The following is a 6803-nucleotide window of genomic DNA, read 5'->3' on the forward strand; positions in this document are numbered from 1 at the left end:
CTTATCTGTATTTTGAAACAACGACTTGTCCACAAGTTTAGATAAATCCTTGTTGGCGAAGTACTTGTTGCAAGGAATGTTTTTGCCAGTTCCATATCTGGGTTGCTCACGGACCTCAACCTCTTTTGGATGACAATATTCTTAGTGCGGAATTATTTTTGTCTGTGACTTACGATTCATATAGTCATCTAAAGGCTAGAGTTACTTGTAGATTGGTTTATGTAATGTATACATATTTAAGAAGTCGAAATGTTACTTTTTTTCTCAGGAAATGGGGAGCTTTCCTTTTGAGATGCATATTTCAGGTTCTTAGTTTAAATTGGTTCAACAAAAAAATGCTGCCGCTAATGGTTCACCTCTTAAGAAGTTTATTTTAAACTAATCCGCTGTAAAAATAAAATCACTTTGTAAATAAAGAACTATCAAATCATTCTGCTGGCCACAGGTTGCCATGGTAACATTACAGAACATTCAAAAAGGAGTGAGACATAGTACTTCAATGGATCTTTATCACGGTGCAGCCATTTTGCTTTTCTACTTGATCAAATGTAACCAAACTGAGGCTTAAAGGAAGAGATAGTCTGGTTCCTTTCATTACGTGAGAATTAGAACTGACACTGTCATGTTTGTATGTAGGGTACCTGACACAAATTATCACAGTGTGTTTAAAAAAAAACAAGATGAAAAAAATTAATTTTATTTTCCTTTGGTGTTCTATGCTGCTCCCCATCTTTAAAAAAAAGACTCTGAGTGGTCTAATAACTTGTAAAAGTGGCTTTTTGTTAAACTGATTTAATTTGTAAATTTTAACTACTTTTGAAATACACTTTGTTAAGTTGTCGAACAAAATTAATTTGTGCTTCCATTTGTTTTAACTGATCATTGAGCATTAGACAAACTTGCTTTTATTTTCTGTTTTAAATTAAGCCTCGGTTGGATTTATATAAATACATTTTTTGTTTTAAGATGTAATTTGTATGTCTTACAAAGGATGAGTGAAGTTTAGAATTCATTCTTGAAAAAAATGCATTAATGATGATGATAATTAATTTTATTATTAATCCGTCTAAGAACACGTTGCTCTCATGTTTGTACAATCTTTTTTTTTCACTATTATATTATTTAAGAAAGGTTTTTAATGCATAATAAATATGCATTATTATCTTCTTGTCAATAATTATTGTCAATTGTGATGGAACAGTTTGTGTAGTTTTTATTGACTTGTTTTGTGCTTCTAGTATTCTTTGTTGTACATGTAAATAAATTAGAAAAATGATGAGTGGCTCTCGTATCCTAGACTCGAGCAGGAATTATTATGACCTGGGTTTGAGATTTTTATTATCTGTGAACATTTGTGTGATTATGACTCAAGTTAATGAAGCCGCTTTATGAGAATCTTCAACTGATTAATTAGTTATAAAATGTTTGTGAAAATTGTCAAAGAAAGATTGAAATATTTTAAAGTCAATTTAGTCACTACAGTGATCGCTAAGAGTCGCACACTGTTTCTAAAGTGGTATATTTTGAATGATGTGCTGTTTCTGTATAGACCGTATTGAATAACCCCTTTTCTGCTATGAAAGTCGCGATCTTGTAGGTCAAACCATATGTTCGTCTACACGCGTACATCAAAGAAACACGCAGCACGCAGCGTTTCCCGATTTGATTTCTACAAGGCACCCACACCACATGCACACGCTCGCAGACGCCATCTATTTGAGCGGGCAAATATTTTAACGATGACGTCATATTCAATACAGTCTACTATATTGGAGTCTAACTGGACTGTAAACACATGGATTCGAATAACATTATGAAAACCTAGTTATGGGAGTTACAGTTTTGGTAGTACCGCTAAGAGTTGCACACTGCTGAAATTCTCTTATAGTGGTATATTTTGTACATTATGCTGTACAGCAGTCTGAAGAGTGTAAATATTCAAATATCATTGTGAAAACCTAGGGTTTGTATTAGACTAGTGGACAAGATAGTAGTTAATGGTCTTACGCGGTGAGATAGTCGAGTTGCAGCGATGCTATCGCTAGGTCACTGCTCATGTGCGCACTGCTGGTTGCCCGACTTCTACTCCCCATTAATGGGGAGTAGAAGCCGGGCAACCAGCACCGCTGCAACTCGACCATCTCACCGCGTGGGACCATTAACGACTTGTCCACAAGTCTAGGTTTGTACCAGTCTTTGAAAAAGCTATAGGAGTTGAACATAAATTGTTGTTACTGTTGCATTCAGTTCATTCAATCTCATCAGAAATTACCTGCACATGCATAATTCGCTGTTTCAGAGTTTGTGGAAGGGGAGTTTGGCTTGGACACAGACCCCAAATATTAAAAAAAAGTTCACATGTGGGTCTTTGTTTTGTTTTAAAAGGGTGTGGCTGATGTTTAGGGGTGCCCCAGGCTATATGTCACCTATTGATTGTCACATAGTTGTTGACTCATTTAGTACTGATTGAAGTTTAAATCTTACTACACCAGTGAGATTATAATTAAACTTCAATCTTGTTAATGGTATTATTTTAATAAAATATTCTGTCGTGTCTACCAGAAAAACAAAATGTAAAACTGCATTTTCTTCTGGACAGTTTAACCGAGATCCTGTATATCTATGGATTTTTAAGTCAAAGTTGACTTCCTTTTCTTTTTGGAGGTTGGGGGGGGGGAGGAACGCCCTACCACCTCAAGTTTGTCAACATTGAAAGAGGCTCTTTGAACTTTCTTTAAAAAACAGACCGTTATCATAGCCATTCGGCCATCTCAGTGTATCCAAACCGAGGCTGAAAGAACTAAATAGACTGGTGCCTTTTGTAGAACAAGATTGTGTGTTTACTGTCATTATTGAAGACAGGGAGCCAAACCAACATAGTTGTACAATGGTACAGGTCTATTAATTATGAATTATGTACTCTTGGTCAAGACATGTTATACAAAATGATAGTCGCTCATGTTCCAACCAGTACAGGGCCCAGTGTTCATAGAAACTGTTCTTAGCATATTAGTACGGAGCAAAACTATGTAGGAAACCAGTCATGGTGGGTATAATATGGTAGTTTGGCTGGTAACCTTATTCTGGTAAGCAAAATTGTTTGTGCTCAGCTGCTTACTTGTGCTTAAGGAGGTGTTGAAATTGGGCCCGGGCTCCATTTCATAGAGCTGCTCAAACACAAAATTGCTAAGCTTGAAGCAGACTTTATGAATAGTATAAGGTTAACTGCCAAAAACTTTGTATTTAGGCCTATACTGTTTGTGTCTGCTTTCCTGCTTAGATTTCCTTTGCAGTTTGTATAGTATCTACTGCCTCTGCAGTTTTTTGTGAAATTCGACTCAACTAAAATTACACTTTCAGAAAATCTTCCAAACTTTGAAATAGCTATATTGAAGCACATAAAATGATGTATTTTATTTTTTTGTTAGAGCAAGTTTGTATAAACAAATAAATAAAAATGAGGTCACAATAATAGTACAATGGCTTACTTTCTTGAGTGTGATTTTTATCAGTTGCCTTTGTCTCAAGTGATTGGTGTAGCAGTTGCCTTTGTCTCAACCGAGTATTGTCAACTTGTTGTTGTCCATTGCCATTGGTCTCTAGTTGTCACCAGAGGTGATACAATATTCAGACTTTTATCCGAGTTCAGACTTTTTAAAAGCGTCTGGTAAATCAAACTTGGTTGTATTTTTCTAAAAGATAAATAAGTTAAGCTCTTTGATTCACTTCTAAAGCACTGAGGATACTGTTTCCAAAAGCGCATAGAAATATATTATAACCCCATGCAGGGGTTATCAAAAGATGGAAAAGTCATCACTTCAATGTACATATAGATACAGTTTTAAGAATCTTTTTGTGCACTTTTATGAATGACTATTTCATACCATATCATAGGATTTGTTGCCTCCCACCCTCAGTTTGATTTATGTTTATTGTAATGGATGTAGAATCGGAACAAACATGTATTTCTACATCTTGGTGAAAATGTATAATCTTATGAGGCTTAAAGGCGCTGGAGTGGACACTTTTGACTCAAAAGCATAAAAACTTTCTTGGTAAAGAGCAATGGAGAGTCGGCGATAGTATAAAACATTGTGAGAAACGGCTCCCTCTGAAGTAACTTAGTTTTAGAGGAAGAGGTGATTTCTTGCTCAATTAAAAGACTTCAAGCCTGAAGCCTTTTTTAGCCATCTGTAATCCCAATACAAATTTGTACAACAATGGTGTTTTTCTTTTATTATTCTCTTGCAACTTCGATGACCACTTGAGTCCAAGTTTTCACAGATTTGTTATTCTATGAATACGTTGGGATTTTGGCAATTACACAAGGTATCTAGTACCTTTAAACTGACCCTCTCCTCTTTTACCCTGACCGTGAACTCGCCCGCCCGGAGGCGTGCCCGGAGTCGCTTATTAATAATAATCAAGCTTCATATTTTAACAGCCAACCCCCGGGGCCACTTCCATGCTCCATCACTTCATGTTATAACTATCTTATGGAGATAGATGTTGTTTTCTACAAGGACATTAATTCTCTTTATTTGATTGTGTAAAATCCAACAAAATGCTGTTTCTTGGTGTCTCTGACTGTATTGCAGCGCGGTGTCAAGGTTGGCCAATGTCCACTTATTTATAATCAAGCTTCATTTATTTAAAACAGCCACCCAACCCAGGGCCACTTCCATGCTCAATCACTTCATGTTATCACTGACCGAAATGTTGCTTCTCCAGGGACATATTTCTCTCTCTTTTATTGTGTGAGATCCAACAAAATACTGTTCTAAGTTAGTATGAGTGTATCGGGCTGTAATCCGGCGTGGTGTCAAGGTTGACCCATGTCCGCTTATTAACAATCGAGCTTCAATTATTTTAACAGCTAAACCCCTCAGGCCACTTCCATGCTCCATCACTTCATGTTATCTCTAACTGTCTATGGCCGAAGATGTTGCCTTCCCCAGGGACATATTTCTCTCCATTTGATTGTGTAAGATTCGACCAAATGCTGTTCTTGGTGCGTTTCTTGGGCTGTATTCCGGCGCGATGTCAAGGTTGACCCATGTCCGCTAATTAATAATCAAGCTTCAATTATGAAACAGCCACTCCGGGGCCACTTCCACGCCCCATCGCTTTATCTCTAACTGTCTATGGCCGAGGATGTTGCCTTCTCCAGGGACATATTTCTCTCTTTGATTGTGTAAGATTCGACCAAATGCTGTTCTTGATGTGTGTTTCTCGGGCTGTATTCCGGCGCGGTGTCAAGGTTGACCCGTGTCCGCTAATTAATAATCAAGCTTCAATTATGAAACAGCCACTCCGGGACCACTTCCACGCCCCATCGCTTTATCTCTAACTGTCTATGGCCGAGGATGTTGCCTTCTCCAGGGACATATTTCTCTCTTTGGTTGTGTAAGATTCGACCAAATGCTGTTCTTGATGTGTGTTTCTCGGGCTGTATTCCGGCGCGGTGTCAAGGTTGACCCATGTCCGCTTATTAATAATCAAGGAGCCACCCCTGGGGCCACTTTCATGCTCCATCACTTTATGTTATCTCTAACTGTCGATGGCCGAGGATGTTGCCTTCTCTGGAGGACACATTTCTCTTGGTTTTCGTGTAAGATTCAACCAAATATTGGTGTGTGTCTCTGGCCGTATTCCAAAGCGGTGTCAAGGTTGGCCCATGTCCGGGCGGCGGCTGGAGATCTTCCCCCTGGCGATGACCGCCATCGACAGCATCCCCCGCTTTTCTCTCCCTCGGGCGAGATGGATGATGAGGTATAATTTGTTTTAGAAGAAGGTCAATGTGTACGTGTGATTACCTGCAGGAGCAGAGCAAACGGCGGCATTGATCTAGGAATGGTGTTATATTGTATTGTGTGAGTCCGCCCTCAGACGCTCAAGGGGTATTTTAGTTTCTCTCCGGGCAGTTGATTTATATACAGAAGTTCATTGCCTCAACAGATATGCTCAAGGGCACTGTACACGTTTGGTAATTGTCAAAGACCAGTGTTCTCACTTGGTGTATCCCATCATAAGCATAAAATAACAAACCTGTGAACATTTGGGCTCAATCGGTCATCGAAGTTGCGAGAAAATTATGAAAGAAAAAAACACCCTTGTTGGACGAATTTGTCTGGAAGTCTTTTATTATTTTTGTGCGAAATTACCTCTTTCTCAAATACTACAATACTTCAGAGAGAGTCGTTTCCCACAATGTTTTATACTATCAACAGCTCTCTAATGCTCGTTACCAAGTCAGTTTTTAAGTTAATATTTGTTTGGAGTAATTACCAAACGTGGTAAGTCACTGCTCTAGCATTGTAAGGGTCGTGGGTCCGAACCCCCGCTCGATTATATGCCTGATTGTGATGTTTTCATAGATCTCGGGAAAGTACCGAGTATACAGTGCTGTCAGGATTTGTGTATTTATGGGTAACACCAAACAATATTCTTTATCCCCGGGACGCAAACTTCCATGCAACAAAGATAAACAAAACAGTGACCTATTTTTTAACCCACTTCTCCTGATACAGAGGTATTTGCAGTTACCCTGTATAAAAAAGTATATTTATTAGGCCCTATTGTAAAGTATCGGGGGGGGGGGGTCAGAAATTCGTTGATTAAAATTCGCTCCAGTAGCCCACCAAAACTTTGAGATATCCATCTGAAAATCTGAAATGCCGTCAAAATTGAGAACATAATCACTTGAAGACCCTCGAGACATCGCAACACAACACTGTTTGCTTCTGGCGAAACGTCTAGCATACTTCAATCGCTCCACCTCGCCCAAAGTCATATAGACAAAA

Source organism: Asterias amurensis, chromosome 1 (assembly GCF_032118995.1).
Source record: "Asterias amurensis chromosome 1, ASM3211899v1".
NCBI classification, from domain to species: Eukaryota; Metazoa; Echinodermata; class Asteroidea; order Forcipulatida; family Asteriidae; genus Asterias; species Asterias amurensis.